Source organism: Botryllus schlosseri, chromosome 14 (genome assembly GCF_051294905.1).
Source record: "Botryllus schlosseri isolate E-star chromosome 14, Bs_hap1, whole genome shotgun sequence".
Taxonomy (NCBI): Eukaryota; Metazoa; Chordata; class Ascidiacea; order Stolidobranchia; family Styelidae; genus Botryllus; species Botryllus schlosseri.
The window spans coordinates 22,826,756-22,844,587 of record NC_137249.1 but is presented as its reverse complement, the minus strand read 5'-3'; the positions used below and the strand labels follow the sequence as shown (position 1 = coordinate 22,844,587).

At 41.2% G+C, this 17,832-nt stretch overlaps 1 long non-coding RNA gene and 1 other non-coding gene across 2 annotated transcripts; one reads left to right on the top strand and one right to left on the bottom strand.

The window, feature by feature from the left end:
* Window positions 1-5,251: 5,251 nt before the first annotated feature.
* On the bottom strand, window positions 5,252-5,323 carry Trnaw-cca (transfer RNA tryptophan (anticodon CCA)). Its single transcript has one exon. It is a non-coding gene; the product is annotated as a tRNA-Trp (tRNA).
* A 4,490-nt stretch (window positions 5,324-9,813) lies between these two features.
* On the top strand, window positions 9,814-11,424 carry LOC145455835 (uncharacterized). Its single transcript, XR_013920429.1, has 3 exons — window positions 9,814-10,345; window positions 10,803-10,968; window positions 11,043-11,424. It is a non-coding gene; the product is annotated as an uncharacterized LOC145455835 (long non-coding RNA).
* Window positions 11,425-17,832: the final 6,408 nt, after the last annotated feature.

The window sequence follows — 17,832 nt, the reverse complement described above, 5'->3', positions numbered from 1 at the left end:
TGATGATATCAACTGACAGCCAACTTGAACTTATCAGCAACTGGCTCACATGTAACAAATTGTCCATAAATGCTAGTAAGAGCCAAGTGTTACCCATAGGTAAAGAAAAAAGGAGAACAGAACTCTCCAATATCAATCACAAATTAATGATGGCTTGTCAAGTGATGTGCTTTTGCAAATCAATGAAATATCTAGGAATATTTATTGACAATGACCTCAGTTGGAATACCCATACAAGTCATGTTTCGTCGAAGATCTCTCGCAATACTGGTGTCCTGTGGCGACTGAATAGAATTGTTCCTAGGCCTATGCTCAGAAGTCTTTATTTCTCCATCGTTCACTGCCATTTGCAATATGGTATTATTATGTGGGGATCTGCAACCCAAACTATTTTGAAGGCACTGCAAGTACTGCAGAATAAAGCCATTCGGGCTATTGCTGGACTGTCCATCTATCATCGCTTATCTCCATATTATAAGAAACTTCGCATTCTTAAAGTTGAGGACATATATATTTTTGAAGTAGCAAAGTTCATGTATAAGTTTAACAAACAAGAAGTTCCAAATTCACTTGTAAACTACTTTGAATACTGCATGCATATACACAGCTACGGTACTCGATCTAAGAGCTCTTCCAACCTATTTATGTCTAATTCCGACAATGCTTTTCCTCCCTTGAAGCGTGCTGGAATTGATGTGTGGAATAAATTACCCCCGCGACTGAAAAGTATGAGTTTTCCGTCATTCAAGGCGGAGTTCCTTGATCTACTTCTCAGTAAGTACTAATCACCATCGGATGTATTCCCCATCTGCTATCGCATCAAGGCATCCATTGTGTAGTTCGTTGTTGTTTTTCTGTTTTCGTTTTTTACAAACCACCATATCTAGTAAGCATGAGTGTATGTATCTATATACTTGTTTCTAATCTCCCAGGTTCCGGCTTGACATGAAGATCGTAAGGATCATATCGCCGGCACCTGTCTATACCGTTATAGAGGCAATTACACACTATTATTACTGTGTATGTGTTTTTGTTTTGTTTTGAGCATTTTTCATGCCTACTCATTTTGTTTATTCCGGTTAACGAAGAAATAAATCTCTCTCTCTCTCTCTCTCTCACACCTTGGCCTAGGCGATGTAAAGAGGAGGCATGCACACTAAATGAAAGTAAAGAAGATAGTATAGAAAAAGGAAGCGACAAGAAATAGGGCGTCATGTCATAGGAAGCGAGATCGATAGGTCAGTCGTGGTCCGGTAATCTTGAGGATGGACTGTATTTATTTAGTAGTAATTGCTTGTATTTCGACTTGAATGTGGATATGCTCGTCGACTGCCGGATGGCCGGCGGGATACTGTTCGACACATCAGGTCCGGCATATTTGATAGAGCGATGATCTTTTCGGTCGATCATATGATATTTGGACGACGTGGACGCGCGTGTGTTGTACTTGTGCGCTTTTGATTCTGAGGTAGAGAAGTCATTGAAGTATTCGGGGCAGCACCGTAACTGCCGCACCCCAAACCCCCCAATTGGCGGGGGGCGAGCTCGAAGGGAGCCAAAAATTATTTCGTGAATTAGCATAAATCATAGAGCATGTTTTGAAAATTTATGCAATATTTTCAAAATTTTTTCGCGCTGCGCGCGAATTCAAGTAGCCCTTTTCTATATTATTGGGTATTGGGCCATTACCGCGCCACGACCCACCAAGACATACAATCAAGTTTTAGGCCATATAACATGCGACTCCAAGAAGTGGGCCAGAACGATCGGCAGCGAGAAAAGCTTTGCCGAAAAGGTCTATGCCCTTATGTAGACCGAAGACTTCGTTATATAGGCTATACAAAATACATATAGGTTTAATTGTCCGTAGGCGCCTGAATGACTGGCGCCGAATGTTCCTGTCTTTGCAATCTGAACCTCACAAGACAAATACCATCCCGCTGGGAAAAATTTGATGCCAGTGAAGAAATACCAATTTGAAATCGTGTGGGTCTCTTAGTTTAGAAGCCTACGTTTGGGCGATTCTATATTTTTTGATATAGCAGACTGGAAGTCACGAAATAACATCCTGTAACGAAGTCATATCAACGGGTCCGCCCGCCCGAAGATGTTTAATCAATATTTACGAGCCCTCCCGTTTTCAACACACTTCACTCAGCTCTACCGGTAAATCTAATTACGTGAGTAGAGAGGACAATAAATTGATAGCATAATATATATGCAATCGCCGATCTGATTGACCGATTTTATCATAAATTCTCGGAAATTTTCGCACATCGCGCTGGCTCACAATACAGTACAGATAATTTCGTGACAAACGCGAACAACGTGATGGGGGCCTGACGAGGGGCTGTTTCGTTCCTGCCAACGGGTATACGCCCGAAGATGTTTAATTATAATTAAATTATGATTGAGTGGTCCTACCTTTTCAAACACACCTCACTCAGCTCTGCCGGCAAATCTGATTACGTCAGCAGAGAGAAGATAAAAATTATTAACAAATATGCAATTCCCGATCATACTGACCGATGAAATCATGAATTCTAGAAATTTTCCGCGCTTAGCGCGCTTAGGCGAGAAAAGCTGATGCACTAAACAAACTCCCAATGGTTATCATGAATAGTGGTAAACGGTGTATCGGCGGAAGGTGGGTTTGGTCTATAACCCTATGGGGGGCCAGAGACCAAAGTTTTTTTGGGGGGCTGACGAAGTGCTGTTACGGCCCTGATTCGGGGCAACGACCGCAGTGAAACTGATACATAAACTTGGCGATTTCTAGTTTCCGCATATCTTCTATGTTTGGGACGCCGAATCTCTTCAGCAGCGACTTATTGGATGGGTAGCCAGGCCCCTTTGGGGCCCTAACTATGATTCGGAGTACTTTATGCTGTAATATCTGCAGTGCCTTGAGTGCAGTTTTACTGGCAGCCCCCCAACAGAGGATGCCATAGTGTAACTTCGATTGGATTAAGGATTTAAAGAGTATCAGAAGAACCCATGTTGGCATGAAGCGCCCAAGGCTGTAGAACAGGCCGCACTTCGGTGATAATTTAGTTTCTAGGGACTGAATATGATTCTTCCAGGATATGTTCGAGTCCAGTTAAAACCCCGAGATATTAGGTATTATCTGTTTTGGAAACGGGCTGACCAGCGATATTAACGGTTAGGTTATTTTTTGAATTTACTGTCAGCAATTGGGTTTTCGAGGCGTTTATGCAAAGGTTGTTCTGGGCCGTCCACTCATGGACTTTAGGCATTTGGTCACCAGTCAGGGCATCCAGCTCTGCCGTCGAAGATGCGGAAGAGAGGAGGTGAGTATCATCAGCGAACAGTGTGGTGTTCAATGAGGAGGTTTCAAAAATGTCGTTGACATATAAGGTGAAGAGGACCGGTCCAAGTACTGAGCCTTGGGGCACACCACAGGTCACCAGGTGAGGAGAGGACAAGGTGTTTGAGATCGCAACCATTTGTTGGCGTCCAGTGAGGTAACTTTTCATGAGCTCAAGTTGTGGGCCCCGAAGTCCGTAACGCGCCAATTTCGATCATTTCGACTATCATTTCTCCTTCAGTCTACCGATAGATTTTCGGAGGACTTTTTGTCACTTCAGGTGGCTTTAATATTACCAACTCGCATGGAAGAGTCCTAGGAAGGTTATAGCTTGTTTAAGAACATTGACGCAACAAAGACTGTCTGGCAAAACGAGACTATGCAGCTCAGAAATGGTCAGACAGTTTGTTGCGTCACAATGTTCAACTCGATCACAATGCAAAAATCGTGGTTGATTTTGGGGGTTCCAGTTCCATGAGGAGAATATAATTTATATTTTAATAATCAGTACTGCGGCAGCTTCTCATTGATACCCGTTTTATCAAATTTAGCGCTCGACAAGCCGGTCAAAAATGGTCGTAAAATCGCCTTTGGACAAATGGAAAGTATGACGTAAACCAAATGCAGTCAGCCGTTCAATCTGGCTGTGCCCACACCATTTAGGACACCATGCTTTCACCCCTAATGGGTGGGCTGGGCCCAGATTAAGAAACCTGCCTTTCACAAACGCTCTTCTCGCTTGTAACGCAGTCCTGTTAACACAACACCATGAACGAAATACACTATTTGGCGGACCGTGTTATTTTTGGCATATGCCAAAAATCGCTTATTTTTGGCATTTTCAAATTTTTATTTTTGGCAGTTTTGGCATCTGGCTGCTGAAATGCCAAAAATACCACGGCCTGCCTATATCACAGGAGAAACGGATTTTAGTAAACATTTCGAAGTCACCGTAATTGACCTTACTAATCGAACTATTGACTTTTTACACAATCCCCAACAAAAAGCTCTTTGCATCCAATTATCTGTATCAGGTGACTATTGGCAATTTAGCATCTAAGACAGGGTTCACCAACACGCGTCCCGCGAGGTCATATTTTGCGGCCCGCTACCTGATCTGAAATTTCAGAAGAACGCTTAGTAGTAAAGCATTTTGAAATGCTAAAATTGATTTCAGTTTACACATATTATTGTTGTTGTAGTTGCTGTTGTTGTTCTTCAATGTAAGCTATTCTCCTTCGGCCAGTATCACTATTCCTCACTAGCCGATACGAGTTCGGCGATATTAATATCATTCCATGGAGGAAGAATTTGCTGATATGAATGGGCCTATTTGCTTGACGTGCAATGAGCCTCCTCTACCAAGACCGAGACGAAAACGACTTAGGGCTACCCAAAGGACCAAGCTTTACGGGAGCAAGTAGCGTGTCTAGCTAACCACAATAACGATTTTTTTAGTACAGGTGTAGCCAAACTGCGGAAGTAGAAGGAAGATGCGTATTGGTCAAAATACGGAGCTGATCGAACGTAGATAGAGAACCACTGGTTACAAGTTCACCAAAAACTCAGTTATACTGTTCTACAACAACCCAGGTTTCATCATTATAGATGATTTCAATAACAATATTTGATCTGTTGCTGTTGTACGCTCACCGAAGTTTTGTCGCAGGAAATGTTTGATTGCGTATCGCAACTTTTTCCCAAATCTCAGCGAAGTCACAAAATGAATAAACAGGTATCTCGTTCATAGTTTATAAACGCCAATATAGGTTTAGAGATAATACTGCTATAGCTTACAATGTAGGGTCGGCAACCTACGGCCCGCGGGCCGCATCCTACATGGTGTCCTCAGTCGGTCCTACGCATTAAAAGTACCTACGTCTGTATGGTTCTGGTGAAATGCAAATAAGGACCTGCATGTTATAACCCCGACGTGATTTGAACACGCAACCTTCTGATCTGGAGTCAGACGCGCTACCGCTGCGCCACGTACCCATCCAGCCGCCTGACGCATTGAAGGTATTAGTATAGACAACTAACCTACGGATAGATGCGCACCACGTGATTTACGGCATCGGCATTATTCTAAACCAGGGGTGAGCAAACTACGGCCCGCAACACCGCTCTATGCGGCCCAAGAGAGTCTAAAGAAACTTTTTTAAAATATTGATAAAATTCGTAATTGAATATACTATTTCGTCTGCGAACAGACAAATCGAAAGTCAAGTGCGTATTCTTCGATGCTCGAATGTTTATATTTACGTTATGTTTTTTCACACAGTTTTGAAATGGAAGTTCAGTGATATTCTCATCCCTTTCAAGACACAATTTACGGGGCTGCATTAGCAGTAGCCAGAGACATAATACACACTGTAGGCCAGTATGCGATATGAATGAAATGAGACAATGTCTCAGCAGAATCAAGAAGCATGTTTTGAATCAGATTTGCAGGAAAGAATAGTGGATGTCTCCAGCATTGTAATGACTCTAGTCATGACTAGACTCGAGTCCGACTCGAGTCACGATTTTCTGATGACTCGAATTGACTCGACTCATTTTTTAAAATACGGAAATGACTCAACTCGACTCGAGTCAATCTGTTTATTGGCTTGAATGGACTCGAGTCATTGTGCATGACTCGAGACTCAGACGGCCAAGACCGACATTCATTGTAATTTCTAAGAATAGTAAACTAACCCCACTGGGATATATATGTCTATTGCATTGGTTCTCAACCTGGGGGGCGCGGGAGGCTCTCAGGGGGAGCGCGAGAAATTGACCAAGTCTGTATGAATTTTGACTAAAAATGTGTTTCACAATCATTCTGAAAAGACGATTGTTACAGATGAAACTTATTTCGTATTCAAGAAAGTTCGTCAAATTCCAACTCTTGCATTGGCGCTCAACGGAGTATGGGCTGATTTCAACTTCATTCGAGCAAATTTTTCATATTCTTTGAAAATTTGGAGCAATTCCCACGTGTAAGTCATTCATTACTTTATAGCTTTGGCAGTAGCTTAAAACTCGGTGCGCTGGGTAGCTGTTGTTAATAGTTAGCGAACTGCATTGAATAAGACAGATTTAGATACAATATAAGTTGATCGGTTTCGCCCTCAATTAAGCTACCCTAAATCAACACAATTTACCTCAATTCCAAAACTGATCAAATTTAGCATGGCAGTACAGAACGACGCCGTGCTCTCTGTAGTCATCACCAGCATTAGGATTAGTCTCAGTGCGACCTAACCTTGAGATAAATTGATGTCCTGTTCAATGTTTTTTTTGCTATTTTCAATCAAGTTTGGGGAGATTTAAACAGAAATATTAAAGGGGCACTGCGCTCTAAAAATGATGTGGTCTCAAATTGAAGGGCAAAACGAAAGAAAAATTTTGGCCGCAGCCGTTTTCTTCAGAACGCCACCGTAATGGAGCTGTAATGTATTGAAATTTCCAGAGTTGTAGCACGCTCCAGCAGTCACGCAGAGATCGAACTTTATATAGTTGTCAGCCGTTGTTATGAAGGAAATAGAATACACTAGGCCCGATTTTGACATAAATCTTCTGACTGGACATCTTCCGTTGAACGCGGTATCCAAACCACCTTGGCGTGTACGACATATTTCCTTCATAACATCGGCTGACAACTATATAAAGTTCGATCTCTGCGTGACTGCTGGAGCGTGCTGCAACTCTGGAAATTTCAATACATTACAGGCTTACAGCTCCATTACGGTGGCGTTCTGAAGAAAACGGCTGCGGCCAAAATTTTTCTTTCGTTTTGCCCTTCAATTTGAGACCACATCATTTTTAGAGCGCAGTGCCCCTTTAAAGACTCAACAACTGGCATGCGGATTCAGACTTGGCTTAAGACATACCATATGTATACTATTAGATCAGGGATGGGCAACCTGCTGCCGTAGAAGGGAATTTGTGCAGCCGTCGACACCTAATTCAATTAGTATGTGTTGGCATCCGTCGACATGCAAATTGAAATTACGAATTCACTCAAACATTTTTGAGAGATTTTAATTAATATTGAAATTTTCTCCACGCTCCGCGCAATTCAATATTACTTAGTTTTTCGATTTTAATATAGTAGCGCCCTTCTCATTCTGAGCCGGAATCGGAATCGTGTGCTCGTCATGAAAGAAATTTGTTTATTGTATATTTGGACGATTTTAATATATTTCCACTACCGATACACCGATACAATCAACGATCCTGATCGAGGGTCCAAAAATAACAACATATAACAAAGTGACTAATAACCCACCCGAATATGCATTATCATTTATAACTTGCCCTAAATTTTCGAAAGCACTCCCTCGATGAGCCCTACCGGTGAATTTGATCACATGGGCTGAGAGAGGATAAATATTTGATAGTAATATGTGATACTGATACTATGCTACTATTAATTACGGAATTCATTCGTGAATCTGAAAATTTTCGCGCTTTGCGCGACATAAGGCAATCCCAGCATCTATTCATAACATTGCGACTCGTGATTTCGGTGCGTACAATAGATATATTGTCCGGAGTTCACCGGGAATGGATATGGACAGATAAACATATGTATTTTGCGTCCAGTTAGCTCATTACGGTTATGCTCTGGAATGCGGCCTTAGGCTACATAAGTAATCGAAATGGGCCGTGATTAGCAAAATGGTTGCCTACCTCGGTTTTAGATGATGGGCTCTTTTTGACATGACGATAAGTATAGGGGGGTCAGGGGGGGCGCAATATTTTTGACCATGCCCAAGGGGGGCGCATGTCTAAAAAGGTTGAGAACCGCTGGTCAATTAGTACTGATACTTGAAAATGCGACCAGAAACTGCTAAAAGTGAGGGAAAATAGTATAATGTAAATGAGAACCATTCGATATCACCAAACAGAGTTATAAAAAGTGGATTTACAAGACTTTAACAGGAAACTGAGCAGTCAACACAATGACTTGGACTCGGACTCGAGTCGTAATACTATTAATCGGACTCGACCCTCTCCTCGCTGACTTGGACCCGGACTTGACTCGGTTGTGAGTTGAAGATGTCTCGACTTGACTCGAGTCAAAACTATAAGAGTGAGATTGACTTGTGACTCGGAGCCTTGTGACTGGTTTACAACCCTGGATGTCTACTTACCTCCAGTAATTGTTGCGATACCTTTTCATCCTGCATGGCAGCGGCGTTGCTATACCTAATTTGATGATGACGATATGCGAATGGCGGAATCGTAGAATCGCTGTATCAATTCTTGCTTCATCGGGGGTAATCGATGCGATCTGTATGCCGAAAGTGGTCTTATACATTGATAATATCAAGTTGCTTTCCATTAGCTAGCACTATTAGGCAATAACGAGTAGTGATTCGATCCCCAATCAAGTATTAGTCTTCGAGTCGAGTAAGGTCTTCGACTACCACACATCATGACGTCAAGACGGGGTGAATGATTCCGGATTTCGAAATAGGAAATCCTTGGTTCAAATATGAGCATTGTGCGACCCACGGGCTAAATGCGACACGTGACTCGATTATGAACGGCCCGCTAACGGTTCCTCGAAATTTAGACTGTAAAATCGAGTCAATACTGCTTATGCGCGGACTAAAACTATAGGCTGTACCGGAAACGCGTTTACTTTGAACTGTAGTTTATTTATGTACCGCAACCAACGTACGTCGTATAAGTGATCCACATTCAAAATAACGCCTATATAACGAAGTATGCCATAATAATTACACGTCACTGTTTCCATTTCAAGTTCAAATATTCTGTATTGTCATTGTTACATTAGGAATTAAAATGCCTGTGCTTTAAAATGTTACGTCATACGTTTCTAAATCCTAGTTCGTAAAATACTGCAATCGGTGCAGGTGATTAACGGTCATTCTCAGTTATAAACCATGTTATGTCAAGCAATGAAAGGTTCTGTTGCAGGCCGAAATTTCAACAAGATTCGGAGCATTAAATACTTATTAAGGCTAATTCACACATGCACGGTTCCCGGCCACGATTTTTGCCGTACGATTTTCCATCGTACGGTCGTACGGCCGACTTGCCGTGGAAATGTTCACACATGCACGATTCGTTCACGGCGGCTGTCGCCACGGCTATCGCACGGTTGATTTCTTCGCTTTTTTGCTGCCGTACGGAAAGTTGGATCAAACGAACTTTCCGTGGCTATCGTTGCTGCCGTGAGCTCAGTCGAAAGTGTGGTCCTATGGATTTAGCAGCTTGTCGAGATGAATGTATTGAATAATTATCGAAGGAGAGTGCTTCTATGTTGTGTTCAGGGTGTATATTGGTTGTACGAAGAAAATGTGATATGAGAAGGTGAGTTTGCCGGTAGGATGTGTAGATACGTACCAGACGACATGCCGGTATGATGGTACTGCCACGTAGTAATCTCACAATCTGCACTCTGCAGTAGTAATCAGTCGTTATGTTATGAATGCTCGCCAGTTGTGGTTATTCTATATTACTATGGGATGATTGTTTTGCGTCTGGCAACGATATTGCGATCAGGCTGACTCAGTTGCACGTGTTTCTACAGCAGTCTGTTTTCTGCATACTTGATAAATCACTGCTTGTGATCACAGGGCTGCCTGCTATTCACTTATTCTGGTTTAATGTGTGCGTCTAATTGAAGCACTGCTACAAGTCATTTCATAACCTTGTTATCCTTGTATATACGAAGTTGATGTTAATATATGCATTTGACATTTTAACCTAGAATTCCATGTCCTGTGTTGTGATTATCATGTAGCAAATGAGTACCTATAGTTAGTTGATAGAAGCTGGTAATTCATTCCTGCAACACTATTTCATTTTATCAACTAAATGAGTTCAGATTCATATTATATTTATGCATGCATTTTTACTACATAATGGTGTCTTTTCAATCTTACTACATCTGTTTACAGAAATTGTACTCTATAATCCTTTCCACTAGTAAAAAATCAGGCAGTTGTTGATGCCAGCCTACATCAACATCAATTGCTGATGTACTGCAAACATCTGGTATGTCCATTTCCATTCATTTCTAATATTCATTTTAGTATTGCTGCTGTAATTTCATTCATTGGGGCAAGTGAAAACTCCGTTGGAAACATATTCATTTACTCCTAGTTCAAATGCTGCATTTGCACAAGATAGGACGTCATACTACCAGAAAATGTTTCTCGCATCCAATGCAGAGAATAGGTCGTGATAAAGTATAAATTTTTAGCTTCTTTGTTGACCATACTCATCTGTGTATCACTGTTGCCAACCTGCAGATATTGAAAAAGTTTACTACTCTGATAGTTTGATTACTGCAGCAGAATAAGTTGAAGCAATGATTGGTTAAAGTGACAACATCAGATATTGTGAATTGTGGTGAATCTTTGCATGAAGTAAAATTCCTTATATCATATTAAATTTCAAAGGCATTGTTGCTGTAAAATGAGCTTTCAAATGTTTTAATATTGGGATCTAGAAACCACTGCCAGAGACAAATGATGTGAAACCAGCTGATGTGTAAACTAGCACTGCTACGTCATCTCTTGCATCCACCAACAACGCGTCATTGAACTCTACAATTGGCAGACAATTAGGATACCAGGGAAGAGCGAAGATACTATGATGACAGACATTTGATGCAGGTAGGTGAAGCTGTGATGTATGACTTGTCACGCTATGCATGTAACATATAAAATATAAATTATATCTTATTCAGAGTGAGATGATGAAGTTTCTACAGAAGACCACTGACCAGTTTCCTGCACCCTGGACTAATATGATCAATGATCATTTAGCGAACTTTATGGCGGCACAGTTGTGAGTCAACGGAGGCTGTGTGTGCCGCTGCAATAATGAAGGACATTATGCAAACTTTTCCAAGTTTATGATCACAAGAACCAGTTGAAAACTAGCACTGTTATTTCATGCATACTGTTTTGTCTATTATGATTATTACTGCATTGATTTAATTGTATTGCATATTATTCTTGTTTCTTTCTTCAAATGTATGCATTCTCTATTTGCAAATGTTGCTTTCAAGTGTAATCATTTCATTTTATTGTTCATGATTTCTTTGCATAACATGATTGAAAATTCAATTCTGTATTGTAAGGCACACTTGATTTCTTGGAATGATCAGGAATATTTGACTATTTATCCAAGGTGGTCAGAATATTCAGCGTTGCTACTCATACAAAAGTATTGCTGTAAAGTTTTACTCGCCTTCAAGTAGAATAAGCAATTTCAGAGAGATGTGGAAACTACTTCCAAGTGTAGGAAATGAAGAAATGAAAGGTGATCAAGTAGTTTTAAATAGTAGATTTGGTTGATGGCTCGAGTAGTTTCAGCACAGGTGGTCACTTTTAAATTGCAGGGTGCATCTTTGGGACTATCGCAAACTCACCTGTGACACTACAAATAGGTGCAAATATTCCAAAGTGCAAAAAGTAGGTTAGTTATGTTGTTGCGTGGAAGTGATATAAAACACAACACAACCTAGACAAAACTTATTAGTACTCCTTACTAACCACCTGGGCTTTATATAGGCCTGTCATATTTCAATATGTTGAAAAGAGGCATAGCAAACTGGAATGGAATCAGGGTGTACCGTTTGCAACCGTGGTTGATCGACCGCGGCAGTGTGAATATACGTCCGGTTGGTCGTCGCACGGCTACCGTACAGTGATCGCGAATCGTGAATGTGTGAATTGAGTCTTGCGATACGTGCGTTACGCGCGAATTCACCGTGCGAACCGGGTATGTGTGAATTCGCCTTTACTGATGTTAGCCGTGAACCGGTCTTTCAAGTTCATGATGAGCACCGAGCAGGTCTCCGTGTAAGGGATATAATTGAAGTCGGCATTGCGAGAAAAATCACGCAGTGAAATACCTATACACTCGTCTAATGCGGACCTGCTAGCGGAGGCAGCATAACAGCAAGGCTATTTTACTAAGACACACAGAGCTAGGGACTCAGCCGTATCAATAGCGTATCCACTTGGTAGCATGTACCAACAGTGTAATTCACTGCTTTAATTTAGAAATGAGACTGCTCACCGCACAATATAGTATAAAATTTTGTCTCCGCCCGCCAACGTATTTTCTACATCACTTGGTTTAGCCCTCCAGGAAGAATAATTGCCCACCCTGGCTTTAAGCGAATAAAAAAGAATATCAATTGACATTGCTGAGCGTTGATGTCTACATCGTAGAAATATGTAGAAATATCGTTTCACGCAATTGCATATGCGTAGCCGTGGGCAGAGTGTAACGCAAGCTGTCAGTGCACTAATCTATGTTTCGAGGATCCACGTTGGTAAAACTTATTCAAAGTCTATCTTACATTATTAAATAACTCTTGATGCGAAAGGAATATTTTAATGTATTCGGAATATTATCTCTCGCTTCTCGACTCAAATCATTGCTATTACTCTATTCTCTTACTCGAATCGTTTTGTCCATCCTTATAGTATTAGGTAGGCCTATACCAACATGTTTTTAGTGGTTATGGTCTGGTCGTGGTCATGCACCTTGCGGGCTTTTGATGTTGACAATGTTTCACATCATTATAGAAACCGTCGCGCTCTCTCTGAACAAGGAAATGACTATTAGTTGCTTCATCTCTGTCAACATATGTGAAATGTACTTGTACGCATCGTGCAGTGTACAATCTATACACACCCACGCATGTGCGTCTCACAATACACCTTCACCTTCAACATCGAGTCCAAGCTAATAACAACCTTCGTGGTTTCCAACTTGAGTCATTCTATATACTGATGTATTGAAGGAATGTTTCCGGACGGCGATATGCATTGCCATCTGCATTTCTGTAATAGTTGAGCATAAGCTGAAAAAGTTTATTGACTTGAAAGCTTTCGCGTGGTATAATCTCGAACAAGTTTAGAATAGATTACTTCGCGTGATGCTGTATAGCGTCGCTATAGTTGGAATTGTGTGACGAGCGCAGCAAAGATGAAAATGTAGCATCCCTTTACAATACAGAACGGGAACAGGCGTACGGCCTACCTTTCTGTCATGCGTAAATGAGAATTGTCCTTAACTCATTTGCAATATTTCTCTTGCTTCGCCTTAGAAAGTTAATATTAGGCGGCATTTTATAATACTCTATGGAAATATAACAACGAATATGCCATTGGTTGTGAAGCCAGACAAGTAAGTGGTATCTGAAATTGGGGTTATGCAGGCACCATAGTATTGTGACAATAAGGATTTCAAGTACTAACAAAATGGTTGTTTGAAACACGGAAAGGAGCTATATTTACCCTATACTTTTAGTTGTCACTGTCATTCCACTATGACGTCACAATTGAATATTTGTAACGTCAGTGCTTAGCGAAAACAATAAAAACATGTTTTAAACAAGAGCGTTGTCTTGAACATGTTTGTTTCAAATAGAATTTTTGTTTCAAATTCAACCATAACTAGGCTACATCGAGGGCAAGTTGTTATAGTCTTGAGATGTGCAAAATCGATTACTTCAGCGATTAGATCCCAGAGCTGGGCAAAGTGGTCTGGTAGAATGTGAAGTAAAACGGTATGTTTATAGGCCTACTCAATTAAAAGTAGCAGCAGCCATTTCCAAACGTATCAAAACTAATATGCTTGAGAGCGAGAGTTTCCGGAATCAAATCAAACTACGGACACACCCACTTCTCTAATAATTTATAATCTTGACGCCAGTATATTCAAGGACTGCAGTTTGACACGTTACTTTAGCCATATCGGTTTTATGCTGTTCTCAGTTGGATAGTGGACGTCTAGAGCAGTGGTTCCCACACTCGTTTCGACACGCCCCACCCCCACCCACCTTGTCGTCATGTCAAAAAAAAACTATTAAAAAGAACAACCAGAATGCTCACAATCCAAACGCATTGTTTGGTGGCATGGAAGCTGTCATGGCTACTCAAATAAGGAATTCGGGCTATATACAGAGCAATAGGTATGATCTGGAGGTGAATCACGCGAATCACGAAAAAAATTCCTGTTGAATAATTTGTTAAACATAATCAGTGCAATAGTACCACGTAGCACATATAGACTTTATCGATTTGGGTGCTAATCTCACGTTACCCAATTTGAGCTTAGTGAAAACGTGTACGTGACTACCAGCTAAACCAGTGGTTCTCAACCTTTTTGACCTCGCGGCACACTTTGAAAATTAAAAATAGTTTGCGGCACACTAGCACAGTGGTTCCGAACTCTTTTGGCTTATGGCACAGGCAAACTACCAGAATGCGTTTAGCAGCAACCATCGTTTTACAGAGGTGGTCACTGACGAAGTTCTGCTACCTTTTCGGAGCACTCAAGTAGGCGTTTCTCTGCTTGAGTTTTCTTTTATCTCTGCGGACATCTCACGAATGCATCTACGAATGGTATCATTTGACATGGGAATCGTTTTCAAATCTTCCCAAACATTTTTTTACAATTTTATTGCGGGCCGGTAGAAGAGCTTTCTCTGTGTAGGCTACGTGTGAGGTTTTGAATTATCAGCTATTACCTCTGTCACGACATAACTGGCCTGCTGAGATCTCAACTAAACTTCAGGTTCAGCTTAATTTCATAAGATTGACTTGACAATAAAGTCTGCCCACTACCGCATTGTCGATGTAATTAACCATCGCATCGAAGAGTCCATCACGATCGCCACTAACAAATACAGAGGTGTTTACATGGATGCCAAACGCATTTCCACGCATATCGTGTAATAGCACATGTAAGGATAGTATACCTCAATAATCTTACTGGCCGCCACCCGCAATTCACCTGTAATTCCAACAAATCGGAATAATAAACCTCAGCGGCGGGAAAATTTGTAACTGATATAATTTGATCAACTTTACTTATGTGAATGGCTATGTTGTCAATTCTAATTTTTAAACGTGAACATCACTTTCATATGAGTTACTTTCTCGATGGTGAGAATGCCTTCCTATAGGTGTTGATGGTGAGAATGCCTTCCTAGGTGTTGGAGGTTTATGTAGGCTCCTACTCGTCCTCCGATCTGCAAAGTGTCTTACAAAAAGTGAGCCGTGCTATAAGTTGGCATCTCAGGAATCAAAATATGCAATATCGGCATGATGTAAAATGATAATCGATGACGAAGACATGGCAAGAATACGACTACAAATAGAAACATAAAAAGGTCATCAACCTGCGTCATGTCCCTGTTCTGCCTACGGTTCTGATGGGAGTCACTTCGGCCACACCTCAATATCACTATAGATTACTAAGTTACGTCGTAGGTCGTCGTAGGTTAGTAATTTATAATATCCAATTACCAGAGTTTAGTTATCACCGTCCTAAACGCTACTGATGCTACTATGTGGGGAAACTACCATATCACACCCATTGACGGTGGAGGCCCCAGTTTTATTCATGGCAGTGCAGTAGCAAGATACAAAGCGTTGCAGATTTATTAGATTATCCACCCCTATACGTTGCTGTGCTCAGAGCGTCTTTACAATAAAAAGCCCAGAGAAAGACCCAATCCATGACCTAATGGGATGCCAGATTGAAATACTAGATTGAGATACCGTGACTACGGTCGCCTCGGCATCCTTATATCTGTTTACTGCATCGGATTGTGCATCGCGTGTCTTGATCGGGTAAATTCAATAGAAAAACCAACAATGACACACTCAAAATTGGGATTTTTGTTAAACTTCGACATAGTTTACCACATTTGCTCGCGGCACACCTGAGCAGTCCAATTGGCACACTAGTGTGCCGCGGCACACCGGTTGAGAACCACTGAGCTAAACCAATGGCACATCTACACACATTCACCAGTTGCACTTCTTTCGTCGATATCTTCTGATTATTGCAGGGTTCGGTATCAGTCAAAATCGAGTATCAGCGTGTGGATGGTACGACGCAATTATGACGTTTAAAATCGAACTATAATTATGAATATTGCAATTGTTGAAACTTCGAAGTTTCAACAGATATTAATCTCATTCCGAGTTCAAGAAGCATCATTTCTGTCAGGCGGCTTTGCGCCTCCCCTCAGATGCTTTCACGCTCCCAAGGAGGGTGTCGCACCCCAGTTGTGAACCACTGGTCTAGAGGTATCATTATACAAATTCGATTGTCGATTATGAGAGGCGCCAAAACTTGAAAGTTCGTGATGCGTGTCTCTCGCTGAGTGATGCCATGAAACTGTTCCTCTACAGCAGAGGTCTCAAACACGCGGCCCGCGAGAGCATTTTGTGCGGCCCGCGACGGCATTTCTGAATTTCAAGTATTCACCAATATATTCAAGTGCCATAGTTTGGATATAAGATCTTAAAGTTTACCCTAAAACTACTATAAAGATCACTAAAATCTCGAAAAACTTCACTATCACATCACTGTTAAAAGCTACTACGCAGTAGAAGATCTGCTAACGTCACATTTCTAATTCATGATGATAAAACATGCCCCTTGATGATTCGTGACTGAAAATTGTGATTTGGTTTGGTGCGACCTTCTCGTAAAATTACTCGATTAGGAATTGACTGGGTGAGTTAATAAAAATTACTTGGTCAAACGGCAAAATCAGAGAAGGATTTGCGACTCGGAACGGTGACTTGGTATTCCTACGGACGAAACAATCTATGAAACTGTCATGGGGAATAGTAATATATTAAAACACCGTTGCTTGCGTTGCGTTGGATATGTAGCAGCTATCTAATCAAGTCTGTATGGCTACCATTGTCATTCTGTGACCCCCGTGACGTATAGTTGGTTACATGATGGGTGTTGTTTGTTCTCTTTATCCATTTTATTATCGGTGTCGAGAAAGGTATCAGTACGCTCTGCAGCTGTTATACACCAATGAATTCTTTGCCGATTGGACATCTCTATTCTATGGGTTCGTAACCAGGGTCCGTAGACCCCATCGGGGTACGAAGCACCACACCGGGGTGCACGAGATGCATTGTGGAATAAGGCTATATGCTGTGGAATATTTTCTTGGACCATTTATTTAACTGAAAAATAATATTGGTGCTATTCGCAATTTTATGTGAATGGGCTTTCTGATTTTCATGTAGGTACCATCAAAAATGGTGTTGAAAATGGTCAGGGGCAACAAGATATCTCATTGGAATCACAGGGGTGCATAATGCATCCTCTCCTATGATGTTTATAACTCAGTAATTAAAATAAATTGTGCCCTCCACAAAAACAATTTTATTCAAATATTTGATATGATTTTTTTTCCGTGTCAAGCGTGAATATGACAATAGTACATTATATATCTAAGACAGGGGTCACCAACACGCGGCCCGCGGTCCGCATGCGGCCCGCGAGGTCATATTTTGCGGCCCGCCGCCTGATTTGGAGAAATTTTGGAAGAGCGCTCAGTAAACTTTTTCGAAATGCCGAAATTGATTTCAGTTTAAACATATTGTTGTTGCTGTTCAAAGTTAGCCATTCTACTGTGCCCAATATCACTTCTCCTTCGGTTCGGCATGGTAATATCATTCTATGGAGGAATAAAA